At 33.6% G+C, this 14,280-nt stretch overlaps 1 protein-coding gene across 1 annotated transcript in view; it reads left to right on the plus strand.

The window, feature by feature from the left end:
* The first annotated feature begins 14,255 nt into the window (after positions 1–14,255).
* Positions 14,256–14,280, plus strand: part of LOC126857199 (uncharacterized) — a 33,531-nt gene continuing 33,506 nt past the window's right edge. Inside the window, 1 exon segment of the mRNA XM_050606386.1 lies at positions 14,256–14,280. This exon segment is cut by the window's right edge and continues 2,328 nt beyond it. The gene's annotated coding sequence lies outside the window, so the exon portion shown is untranslated.

A 14,280-nucleotide genomic window follows, 5' to 3' on the forward strand; every position in this document is an offset into this window, starting at 1 on the left:
ATCAGGCCGCATATACATCGGCCAGCGATAAATGATAAGTTTGATAACGATACAGTAATTCATTCGTTAACTTCTCTTAAAGCGTCGATATTTTTTCATTTCTCAACAAAAGTCTTTCGAAATGCATTCCTTACATAATTAAGGCAAAAATTTCTATGAAATTATGTTTCTCATATAAGTGTCTTAAAACAATATGAAATATTTCAGAAAATGCAAAATATATATATATATATATATATATATATATATATATAATTTGTGTAAGAGATGAATTTTATTGCAGAAATATAAACGCGCTCTAATGTAAACTCTCGACATTAACGTTTACATGATCAAATGATTGCTTAAAATATTTTAATAAATAAATATTTTAAATAAATATTTTAATTAATATTTTTCATATTTTTAATATTTTAAATAGTTTAAATATTTTAAATATTTTAAATATTTTAAATATTTTAAATATTTTAAATATTTTAAATAAATATTTTAATTAATAAAATATTTTAAATTGAAATTTTACACTAAATTTTACGAAATCAAAGAAATAAAGCGTGAAAATATTCTATTAGAATTCGATTGAATCAAATATGTAAGCGCGTATAACTCCAAAATTTTATATAAGGTCGCATATATAAGATCACATTCAAACGCATATGTAATTCTATGAGTACACATATTTAAATCGGCGCACAAATGTGTACGTGACTCTGTATTTACGTCGTTCATTCCGTTTGACGTTTATCGAGAGCCCTTCGCGTGTTGCAAGAGGAGAATGGAAACGTAACTTTTTCTACTTACTTATCCCGCCGCTCAAGTTGTACGCATTTAAGAGACCATTGCTCGAGCACTCTACAGTAATTGATAAACGATCGTTCATATATATCTATGCGAACAAAAAAAAAAAACACTTATTAAGCGATTTTTTATAATCACAAAAATATTGGGGATTACAAAACCCATAAATATAAATTAACTTATAAATATTGTATTACAAAATAAATATAAATTAATATTAACTTATAAATATTAACTTTATATTAATATTAACATAAATGGGGTTACCAACATGCAATTATTCATGTATTATTATTGCATTTATTTAACAATGTATTAATATCTAGATTATGACAGATAATCGTAAGATAATCAGCTGGCTCTTTTTCAAAAGAAAAATATAAAATCGTAAACAATTTTTAGAATATTTTTTGCGTAGTCTCCTCTATATATTTTTCAAACTTTTTCTGATAAATCACAATATATAAATTAATTATATAAATAATACGTAATATAAAACTTTAATATAATATAATTCTTATTTATTTTCTCTCTGTAAATATTGTAAAGTAACAAGCACGTTCTAATGTACTCTCTGAAAATTAAAAGTTTTTGCGAAAAGATGTGGAAACGATATTCCACCCACGCGACCGAATTGCCACGAGTATATGCAGAAAACGAGAGAGAGAGAGAGAGAGAGAGAGAGAGAGAGAGAGAGAAGAAACGCGCAGAAAGGAGCGCGAACAATCGGAATGAGTATGCGAGATTCAACAAGTGCATCAGCGGGTGAGTCACCGAGAAAGAAATACACGCGGAGGAATAAAGTATTAAGGGCGTGGGCATCGTTGGTTGGCCGGATTGGGATAAGGAAAAAAAAAAATGTGGGAGTGCGTGATTCAGCGCCTACATAACTGAAGAATCAGGATCTCGCGGCGTAAACAACGGCGTAAGATAAATAAAGGTATAGCTCGAGAGAGCTCCTGTTGATACCGATATGTCGCGTCGTCCGATGTATTCTTTATCGTCGCAGTTTATAAAAAGACGCACTTCATCTAATCGATAGAAACATAAAAGGTAATCATCAAATAAACGGCATCGAGACAATGCTCAAACAAATTAAACAAGTAAAAAATTGTGCGAATTAAAAACTGGCACATGGCTTCCTTATAATTTTATTTCCTTCTTTTTTTTTTATAATATCAGTAATCGTAATTACAAATCGGAATGATATCAATTTCCGAGACTCTAGAATAGCTCAATACCAATTATCCTTATATGATATTTTACTCATATCAAAATATTTAGCCCATATTTCAAAATTCGAAGAAGTTAGAGCGTACATAAACATTTCTCAAAAAAAAAAAAAATAAAATTTTATAAAAAATGAACTCTTTTATCGATCTTAGCCCAAATCATCAATACCAATCATAATTTAATGATATTCTATTCATGTAAAACAATTTAATCTAATATTTTAAAAATTTGCAGATATTAGGCCTTGAACAAACATTTATTGAAAAATTCAAAATTTTATAAAAAATGAACCGTTTCAACAATTCTCATTAAAATCAACACCAACCATCCTTTAATGATATTCTATTTAAAAAATGTAGTATCTCAAATATCTCAAAATTTGCGGAAGTTAGAACATCTTTTTTTGAAGAATTTAAAATTTTATAAAAAATAAACCCCTTTATCGATCCTAGCCAAGTATAATACCAACCAACCTTGAATGATACTTTATTCATATAAAAAATTTTAGCTCATTATTATCTTAAAATTTACGGCAGACAATCGAACCACGTCCTTTGGTGCACATACAAACATACATACACACATACTCGACATTTTGTCAAAAATATGTTTTTTCGACGTTTTAGAACACATCGGCATCAAAATTAGAAAAAAAATTGTTCCACAAAAACGAAGCTGCCTCTACGAGGAAGCAAAAAAAAAGAAAAGACAGAATAAAGAGTCCTCTGCCATCATTATTTTATCGCCGAAAGACAAAGTCTAAATATGTATATACATACTGTATGTGAAAGAGAGATTGAGATAATATAAATTAGGATACATAATTTGAGGATTAAATTCCATGTTTTGACATCGAGGCGCCAATCAGCGTTGCAAAGTGTATCAGAAAGATTTCAGCGAACCAAGCGCTGTCAGCGTAATCAAGCGTTATCAGATAAAATCGGACTTTCAGTTAATTATAAAAATGCAGCGCGCTTTTAAAACGATTGCATTCTGGCGTATGAAGCGCCGTGTCAAGACAGTCGTCTTATTGTTAGACGACGCAATGACGTTGCGCTTCTGATTGCGATAGCGTCGCACGCGACGACGACAAATAATATACAGGGTGTTCGCAACTACCGCACTTCTACTCCTATTCTAAAAATTAGATTAAAAGAAATAGCGACTGCTTTAATACGATAATAAAGCATTTTTTCTCTTGCATAAATTTAAATTTTTTTATATTTACTTGAAATAAAATAAAAAATATGTAATTTACTAAATAAGTTTGAATAAATTAATTTTATTTTGTAATAATTCATTTTCTTCTAATATTGTGCTTTTAATTCACTTCTAAATAACATCATCCAATTAAAGCAGATATATTACCTTGAGACAGCGGCTTTCTGTCGTTTCGCAGTAATTCCCTGAGGACGACCGACAGGTGCATGCGATGTTTCACACAAGAAAGAGAAAGACGGAGAGAAAGAGAGAGAAAGAAAATTCGTTCCACCTGCATGTATTCTCGCTTCAAGGTTTCTCACCGACCCGAACGTGCCGCGTTTAAGCTACGCGATTTCACCTAACGTTATGCGCCGACGTAAACGGTAGCAATATAACGCCCCCGTCGACACCGCTTACGTAAGAGAAGGAAACGCTGGAGGAAGCTCGGTCTTGGCGCACGTCAGAAGTCCAGACACGACATCGGCTCTTAATACGAGCATTCCAAGGACACGGGAATTCCATGGATATTTTCATCTCGCCGCAAAAGCTCCATATTGTACCATTCCACAGTCATCTTGGCAAGTCTCGCAATCTTTCACGGATCTCCGTCGAGTCCCGAATCTTTTATATCAAATCATTTGGGCACGTATACGAAACTATTTAAACGTTAGAAACGATCGTAAAAAAACACATCGCACAGAATTCTGGATCCCGGAAATTTCGGTTTTACAGAATGTAATTATAAAATAAATTATTCAGAATATGTGTGATTGACTTACTCGCTTACTATTTGTAGCATGCACGAAATCAATAATTCAAATAAGAACATGCGAGAAAGAGGCAAGCATCGACCAACCAGATTTAATATAAAAAAAAAAAAAAATGACAATGAAGGATTTTCGATTTTTTAAAAATACAGAGAATATAACCTAAGTTATTTAAATTAATTATTCGATATTCATGGAGAGAAATTAAGGATAGATGTAAAAGCGAGACATTTCTTGTTCAATAAATTAATATTAAAAACAAATAAAAATTAAGATATCGATTCCGCATGGAATTCGGTTAAAATCTATTGGTGGGCTGATAATAAATGTGTTAATTATAAAGGATACATTTTTTAAATTGAGACACCTATATATCTTAAAAACAACGCATTTTTGAAGAAAATTTAAAACAAAAATTGTTTAGTTTAGTTTTAGGGGTGGAGGGGAGGCAAACATAACAGCAGTATTTATTTCTGATTCAGTGAACGTTTTTAAGATTTCAAGGTCAACTTTATTCTTTCTAATGAAAACTTATCTTGTCTCGCATATTCTTATAATCCCTTTGGAGACCTTTTCAAAACATCATAATAAAGTATTTTTTCATTAAGTATTTTTTAAGTAATTTTATATTTTATTCTGACATATTTTGGTATAAAATATAAAATATTTCGTAAAATATTTAGTTTTTGATAATTTTACTATAATACTTTTATGTACAGAATAATGAGACAAATAATTGGTATAAAAAAAAATTTAGTTTTTAAGAAAAAGTACATAATTATTAACAATGTATCTTTTTTAAGTAATTATTTTTTTCACATCAATTGATTCTTCTCATTATTCTGTATATAAAAGTATTACGTAAAATTATTGAAAATTATTGAAATGTTTTATATAATTTTATATTATTTATATAAATAATATAATATTATTTAATGCTTCGAGATATTTAGGTGTCTCAATTGAAAAAAACTCATTCTGCATATAATGTATATTTATTAAGATACAATCGGATCTTAAGTTTTTAGAAATAGAAATTTACGTAAAATTTGTAAAAATCTTTCGACAGTGTTCGGAAGTAAATTTCGTTAAATTAGAAACTTCCCGTAGCCGTAATATTAATCACTGTTTGATTCACGAAACTTCCGTATTTGTGTCCGAGTCAGTTGCCTCGTGTCTTTACGACAATTTTTCACGCGTGCGCGATTGATTTCCGAGAGAGAATCTCTAGAGAGATACTGTCGCTCGAACACATATGAAGCAATCATGCATGCTCGAGATATAATCATCGGGAGTATCGCCATGTTACGAGCATTTATATAATTTTCCAACTTGAAGTGAAGGGTCACGTGATAACCGTACGACGATTACGCACGTGACAAGATATAACAAAATAATATATGTATGTATGTTTCTAAGAAATTAAAAATATATTCATTTTCCACTTACAGTGTATATCAGTTCCGGAGTTCCTCCCCTCCCCTCCCCCCCCTACCCCACCCCTCCGTCTTCCTTCCTTTCTCATCTTTCCCGGGATGTGTCTCATCATGAGTGAAATATAGTGCAAGATATGAGAAATAAGATGATAATTAGAATAAAATTCTAAATTTAATCATTTATTTTCGATCGATGATGCAGGCGAGACGCCCTCGTCGCGGTATCGGAAATGTCGCGACCTCGACGACGAGGATTTTCGATGAATCGGCATGACCGATAAATCCAGCCGGCAACAAGCGACTTTTCCGGCAGCTCTGACCTCTTAGACACGCGCGTGCGATCCCGCTTTTGCGATCGCATTTCTGCTACGCCTCGCACGCTCGTTTCACAATATTACGCCGAGACGTTATTTGCCATGCTGTCAGGCATTTAACGAAGGCGGGCCATTTCGCACGCGTGAGGAATTTTATTTCGTAGCATTTTTCAAACTAAAAGAAATAGAACAAAAATCTAAAGCGATAACGAGCAAGAGTATAAAATGCTGAAACTTCAAAGAAATGTACACGAGATACATTTAATACTTAATATTTGATACGTAAATATTTCAATAAAATGGAAAAATATCAAGAGATCGTGTGTACATTTAATGCGACGATATCTTTTTGACAAAACCTCTTTCTTTCTCTCAAAAACATAGGAAAACGCAGATGCATCCTTGTCATTGCAACCGCATAACCCTCCCGGCACCTATAATACGTTGCATTGCTTACCGAGGCGTTTATATCCCTCATCGAGCCGACGAGGCTATTCGCCTGTTCTATTAAACACCTCGAGAACACCTTCCTTCCTTATCCGCGTGCGCGGCCGACCGTCCGCGATCAAGGTGTTAATGAAATCCTTGCGGCACGGTTAACACAGTGACCTTAAATAAAATGTCCTCGCTCGTCTTTGACCCCCACCGGAGACAGCGTTCGCTCCCTCAAAGAGAGGGAAGAAAGAAAAAGCAAATGCCGATAATACAAAGTTTCCCATGGGATATTTTAAGAGCGAAGGCTGTTTTGTGTTGTCATATATATGTAAGTTGTGTAAAAAAAATATGCAGGATTCTAATTTGAAAAAACATTTAAATAGAATGATTTATGTAGAAGAAAGTGTATGGATAGTTTTTAAGCATGTTTCGGCTGTACAAAAGTAGCAAAGAAGTGTCAATATTAGGAAAATATTTTTTATGTTTGTACTTGTTGAAAAATTAAATAAATAAATCCGGATTATAAAAAGAATTAAAGTATGACAAAATAATATTTAAGCATCTTCGTAAAAAAAGTAATTCTAATTAATAACTTTCTTAATTTTTGACAAAATTTTTCGATCACGAATATATATTCCCCTGAAATCAAGAAACAAACAAAAAAACGAGTAATTTGCAGAAAGAAAGAAAGAGAAAGGTAATATTTTTCTACACTTTTTAATAAATTACTTTTAAATGAATAAGCGGATCTAAATCAAGTTTTGTAAAAATATTTATTAGAATTTTCTTAATAAATGTGAAAATAATTTTTATTTCGTTGGCATTGTTTTCTCCTTGTCAAATTTGTCAATAAACGCGCCAATACACGATTTCCCATACGAATCAATATTAACTTTAATCCTAAATAATTTCCAAATCATTAACAGAATTGTGCTCAGATTTTACAAAGATACTCAGAAAAATAGTAAAACAATCTACAAAATTTTCATGCCTTTGTCAATATTTTGACATATGACACATGCATCCTTAATAACAAGAAAGAGCGATCACCCGGAAAACAAAATCGTTCAAATCATCACTTATAATTCAATCACTCACTATTGATATTTTTTTCGCGCTCTTATATTCCTGCATTTTATTCTTCTCGTTCTCGTTATATTCCGATTTTTTTTTTTAACGAAACTGAAGTTTATACGAAATGTGATCCATCTTTTTGTTGCGACGTTCTTCAACACTTTTGTGCGCTAAAATGCCATGATGACGCGTTTACGCAATGTAGACGAGTTTTATTCGGTGCTATGCGTTTCTTGCACGCAATCCGCAAGCATTGCAAAAAGTCATCGCGAAGACTTTGAACAGAACAAAAGCGGAAAGTTTGATGGATACGTCCAAGTGGAAAATTTGTGTCTTCTTGTTAAAAAAACCAGTTAAAACTTTTGTGTCAGATCTTTAACACATTCATGTATTAATTTAACATATTACTGTTGTGTTGATTGAACTCAAGTATAAAAATAACACAATGTTCACCTTATTTTTAATTCTACACAATATGTTTCGTATTATCAGTGACAGGATTTATTTGTTAAAATTTATAGAAAAAAATGTTGATTTTATTCTACTATAAGAGCGATAGTAACTATACACTGCCAATAACATTTTTCCAAGTTAATTTTATCATTAAAAATATTATATAATTAATTTTACACAATTTTTTGTCAAATTATTTTGTGTTAAAATTAACTAACTTGTATTAATGTCACCATATCCATATCATGTTAAATTAATACAAAAATTTGCTAAATTTATATAAATATATAATATTTATATAAATAATATATAAATAATATATAAATATATAAATATATATATATATATATATATATATAATAATATATAAATATATAATAAATTTATATAAATTTATATTAATAAAAATTTTTAACTTTGTCGGTAAACAGAAATTATAAAACTAAAATACAAGAAACACGAATGGCAACCCTAAAGCAAAACAAGAATTAATTGACTTTTGCAAATGTATACAAATATATATATATAGAGAAAATAAGAGAGAGAAGAGGGGGGAAAGGAAAGAGCGAGAAATAGAAAGAAGATAAGTACCTTGATATAGAACGTATATTTTTTATTATTATTTTATAAGATACAATATACGATATACTTGTATATAAATCTTCGATTAATATAATAATGAATTAATAATATTAATATTATATATATATATATATAATATTAATATTATTAATTCATTATTATTATTAATCGAAGATTTATATACAAGTATATCGTATATTGTATCTTATAAAATAATAATAAAAAATATACGTTCTATATCAAGGTACTTATCTTCTTTCTATTTCTCGCTCTTTCCTTTCCCCCCTCTTCTCTCTCTTATTTTCTCTTACGATACTAGACATAGAAAAGGCACAACCGACCGATCATTCTCGTGACCCGCCTGCGTGTACGTGATGACCACATGACGAAACCAGATTGTATTAGTGTGCCCTCGTACTCCCGTGGAGTATCCTACGTTAGCAGCGTGAAAAAAGAGTAGGACGGAAGTCTTATAGGAGGAAGAAGGAAGAGAAGCGTACGGCACGCTAACGGCAAAGGAGAGCAGAAAGGGAGAAGCCAGTGGCGGTGGGGCAGTTCGTGGAATAATCCCGTCGTCTCGGGCGAACAACAGTCCGGTTCCTACGGAACTCCAACAGCCAGAGAACAGGCCTGGATTTTCTTACAGCCAGACTGGTTGTTGGCTCGCTCGTTCATTCGCTCCGTTCGTTCGCTCGCTCGCTCGCCTGCTGCCTGAGACGGCTTCTTTGCTTACCATTGTAGACCTCTGACGGCTTGTGTAGGTCGTCGGCGACCGACAGTCACAAGGATCTTTCTTCTCTCTTACTATTGTATCCTATTGTCTATACTATGAAGTAATAATAGCTCCAAGTCGATACGAATTTAGATCGAAAAAAATTTTATATACATTGTCAAGAGTCATCCGAGATTCTTTGAAAAATAATTACATTTATCAGAAAGAAAGTAATAATCGGAGTATCAATACTTTGTGTATTATAAGTGATAGAATAGTTTTTTTCATGGAGTCAATAATAAAAGGGACTTTTTAAGGATGTTTTAGCTGTACAATAGCAAAGTAGCATAAAATACTGTCAAAATTATAATGTATAATAAATAAATAAATAAAATTAAAATATATATATATATATCTTACATTTATATTGTTTTAAGAAAATCATATAAATAAATCTGGATTATAAAAGTAAAATAATATGGTTTTTAACGTCTTCGTAAAAGAAAATAGTTGTAATTAATATTTTTCCTAAATTAGAAAAAATTTTTGATCGTAAACACTTCCCTAAATCAACTGCAAGAAACAAAAAAAATGAGTAATTTGCAGAAAGAGAAAGAGAGAGAGAGAGAAAATTTTGTTTTACAATTTTTAGTAAATTACTTTTAAACGAGTAAGCAGATTTAAATCAAGTTTTGTACAAATATTTATTGGAGTTTTCTTAATATATGTGAAAATTGTTATTTTTTTAGCAATTTTGTCAAATTTGTCAATAAATGCTACAATATGTGATTTTCCGCAAGAATCAATACTAACTTTAAATTTAAATAATTTCCTTAAATAATTAAAATACTTAAATAATTATTATATAAATACTAATTAAATAAGTATTAATTAAATACTTAAATAATTATTAAATAATTAAAATACTTAAATAATTAAAATAAATTGTTAAGAGAAATGTGCTCAGGTTTTGCATAGATACTCAGAAGAAATAATAGAGCAGGAAATTTTCTTGTTTTGACATATGTATCCTTAAAGTAATTTCAAATAAGATTTCAATTTAAAAATACCTCGAGATGCAAATCGATGACAAATTGAGTGCAAGCAGCAGAGTAAGTAAGTAAACGAGAGAACTGCACGCAACTGACTAGCTGCAAATGAAAAATCTGTGAAAAAAAAGAACTTTCGTTTGCAGAAAATCTTTTTTGAATTCATCTTATAATGCATGCATGCATTTTATATAATTTGATCTAGTTATTATTTTGTATAAATAAATTCTATATTACATTTTTTTTATTTAAATGAATTAAATCATTACACACGCTTCTTGTATTATAGTTTAAAAAAACGTAGCAAAAAAAGAAGAACAAAAAAAACGCTCATACATACATTAGAGCGTAAGAATGTGACCCGGAATAGGTCATGCGCGTGGAGTTTAATTTTCTGACGCATTCACTTTTTTTTTCAAGCTAAATATATAATGAAATAAAAATCTCCGGAAAGTAGCTATCTCTGAAATTTCGCGCAATAAAAAAGATTATAAATGTCAAAGCGCACTCCTATCTCAAAATATTATATATTTCGCGCCAAAAGAATGGGCGAATATTAATTCTCCTGTGTATAATTTCTTCTCGTTCTACATATAATTTAAAAACATTGCGTTCCGTTGGACTTTCTCAATTTCATTTTATTCATTTCTGTTTTAATTTTATTCTGTCTCTTAATCCTAATAATTAATATTGCGTCGACAAGCAGCTCTCGAACTATCGAACTCGGGCAGATAAATGCTTCGACTGTTACGCGCGTATCATCGGATCGGCGATATCATGAATGAAGCTCGTTAAAAGCCTTTGGCGAAAACGACGCGCTGGCGAGAAAGCGGCAAGCGCATCGGAATGTTTCGCCGAAACGAGGCAATCGGCGAGCGCCGAACTCGCGTTTAATAGCGCTCATACAGCCGCCGCAATTTGTATTCTTTCGCCTTAATTACCGAGCTGACGATAACAACCTCCTCCACCTGCCGAACGAGCACGCGTTGCGCTCCTCGTGCCAATTAGAGCGCCTTTGTTGTCGCTCAATAATAATCACGTCGGCCGGCCGCGCTCGAAAGGGACGTTTGCATCGGTGCAATCCGTTGCACCCTAAAGACCGGCCGGGCCGATTGATGCTCCGATAACGGCTCGATAAATTCATACAGATTGTATTTGTATTGCATATCCGGCATTTCGCTAACCTGTCACACCCATTCCGTGACGCGGCCCACCGCGGCATCGATCGAAACGAGTTACAAAATTCAATGCGGTCAAGCCCTTTGAACGTCCGATCCGCTTTTTACTTTCTCCTCGATATTTGCAAAATCTCGTTCATATATTCGATTGCACACAGATGTCGATATAATCGAAATCGAATTCCGCGCTGTATGCTTTTTTATTTATTATATTTGCATATTTCTAATGTGTATTTATTTTGGTTAAAAAAAGGAAAATATAAAGTAAATTAAAAAATAACAAGCAACAAGAAACGTAATTATACTAAGTAATCAGAAGCCAGCGCAGTGTGTAGGGCGCAATAAAATTTATTGACATTGGCGGTTGACTCTTATTTATTTTCACAGCTTTACTATTTATTTATTTATTATTTTTTATTTATTCATTTACGATTTTTATTTATAATATGATGTAAAGGTCACTTATTAATTTAATTTGCGCTGAAGAGGCTCTCAGAAAAGACGTTTCTTGTTGATTAATATTTCGGAGCTTCACTAATTAATTTGTTATTGAAAAATGACAATTATACTTTTTTCTTAAATAACGACAATACACGCGCATGTGTTCTTTCATATTTCAATTTTCTCTGCCGTTAATCGTAAGCACATATTATGTTATCTGAATATCTAAGAGCGTGAAAGCGGACGTGGGTTAATTTTATATTGATACTTGCTACCTTCTTGCTACGTCCAATTAATGAAAGTAACTTGTTGCATACACGATATTACGTAGTTGATCGCCCACGATCGGAATTGTGCGTGCGCATGAGAACGACGTTGTTGCGTTTTGAGATACGATCGACCAACATTCTCAATGAATGACGAAGGCTCTTTCGTGCTGCGTGCAATAAAATCTTTAATTATCCACCCGATTGTCCTTGAATGATAAATCGTGTTTACCACATTAACCGTTAATTGCAACGGAGATCGAAAATTCACAGATGATATCGCCGGATAATACGCTACGATAATAATTTTAGGACTACCGTATTATTATAAATACCGTTAAAGACGCTGACGGAGTAGAACCGATATAATCGCATAGATACGCGCAGCGTTATTTTACATTATTAACTTTTAGTTACAAGCTAGAGTATTTAATTCTAAATTTAACAGTGTACTTTATGCAATTTTTTTTCTGACAAAGATATGAAGGATACATATTTGCGAATGAGTGAAAGTTTCTCTTCAAAAAGCGATCACATAAAAAATCTTATATATTTCTGAAATTATTTACAGCAGCAAAATTATTTAAAAACTTGTTGTTAGAATATTTTCTGTGGAACATCGAAAAAATAGAAAACTAAAATACAAGGAGAAAAATTCTTAGAAGAAAATCATTCTGAAAAATTATAATATTTATTTTCTTTTAGTACATTTTTCCTCGAACAAAGATTTAGAAAATACCCTGAGGTCAATTCCCTGAAGGCGAACCGTCCTTCCGGGACTGGCAGACGTATGAGAAAATTACAAGTATCTGAAGATAACAGTGGGAGCCTCTTCCCGGTAAAAGTCTTTAAGTGGTAATGATGAAATCATTCGAGACGATGGCGAAGAAGCGAGAAGAAAAGATACTCTGTCTGCGTTCTTGACTATTGGTGATCCGGAATAGATAAGACAAATAGTCCAAGATCTTTGTTTTTTTTTTGTTTCTTTGGGAGTGGGGGTGTAAGAAAAGAAGGGGGGAGGGCTCTTTCTTCTATTTTTACGATTTTATTTATAGCATTTTGTTTGGGCGCCAAACAGTTGAATATCTCTAAAAAGCTTTCTCTCTCTCTCTCTCTTTCTCTGATTGGTCGACGATGTTGATTGTTGATTGTCAGCGGAATGGAGGATCTAAGGATGATTAAAATTGGAAATCGACCGCAAGATCGCTAATCTTGACGTTTGAATGGAGTTTCGAGGGGAGGAGGCGGGAGGGGATTTTACAAACAGGTACACCGCAAGGCGCTCGCTGCGAAAACAGGTTAGATTTAGCTTATGCACGCGCGGTTCCCGGGTGAAGGTGCCCGGAGAATCGTGAATTAATGAGAAAGAAAGGAGCATCGCTCTCAAAAACAACGCTCGATCGATTTTCGTTTCTCACACAGAGCAAATGTTACCAATTTAACGAAACACACTCTTGACTAACTTCTCTCGACTATCTGAAGAACGATCGATTTCGATTAACGACTCCGCGCGTTACAGAGGGTTGTCATTGCTCATTCAAGCGTTTGGCCCGATCGTCTTCGACCGTGTATCGACCACGATGAACGACAACAAAAAGAAGAAAGAAATACAACGTAAACCTGACGTAAGTCTCAGGGTCTCAGCGCTCAACGTTGACCGTAATTTCGTGGCAGATTTTCCATTTTACGCGCGATGTCGGTGATAGCAAGGCCACGGTTAAAACCCTCATTATCGTCTTTCAATATGACGTGTAGAGGACCGATTCTCCTCCCTTCCTATCTCTCTCTCTCTTTCTGCGATGCACGCAAACGTAAGAGAGGAGTGCGCGGATATATCTGCGTCCCTGAGGAGAGCCTCGTGTCTGACGATGAGATCTCTTTCTCTCACTCTACTTCATCTTCCTTCTCTCTCGCTCACGCTTTCGAGGTCGCTCGGGCTTTCTCATGTTGCTCGCCCCGTCGTCCCTTCGTCCCTCACTCTCTCTCACGCCCCTCCCCCCTTCCAGAATCGCGCGCCGATCTCCCCTCTCCTCTCTCATCACCATCGTACCTCGGTGCGCGTTCGATACACGGAATCGCCTCGTGGTGTTCTCGGAAGGCAGTAGACTGTCGCCAGCTACACCAGACGGCGCACTGTTCGCACATACTCTCTCTCTCTCTCTCCCTCTCTCTTTCACATTGCGTATTCGCCCACTGGCTCACCCACGGGGCTACCCCGCTTCTCGGCCCTCTCCAATCCTCCCCTCTCCTCTCTCCTCGCCACTACTCCATACGCTCTGTCTCGTGGCACGGCCGGAGAGCCAGCCAGCTACACGGGACCCGCCAGTTACGCAACAATA

This window comes from Cataglyphis hispanica, chromosome 21 (assembly GCF_021464435.1).
Source record: "Cataglyphis hispanica isolate Lineage 1 chromosome 21, ULB_Chis1_1.0, whole genome shotgun sequence".
In the NCBI taxonomy this organism is placed as follows: domain Eukaryota; kingdom Metazoa; phylum Arthropoda; class Insecta; order Hymenoptera; family Formicidae; genus Cataglyphis; species Cataglyphis hispanica.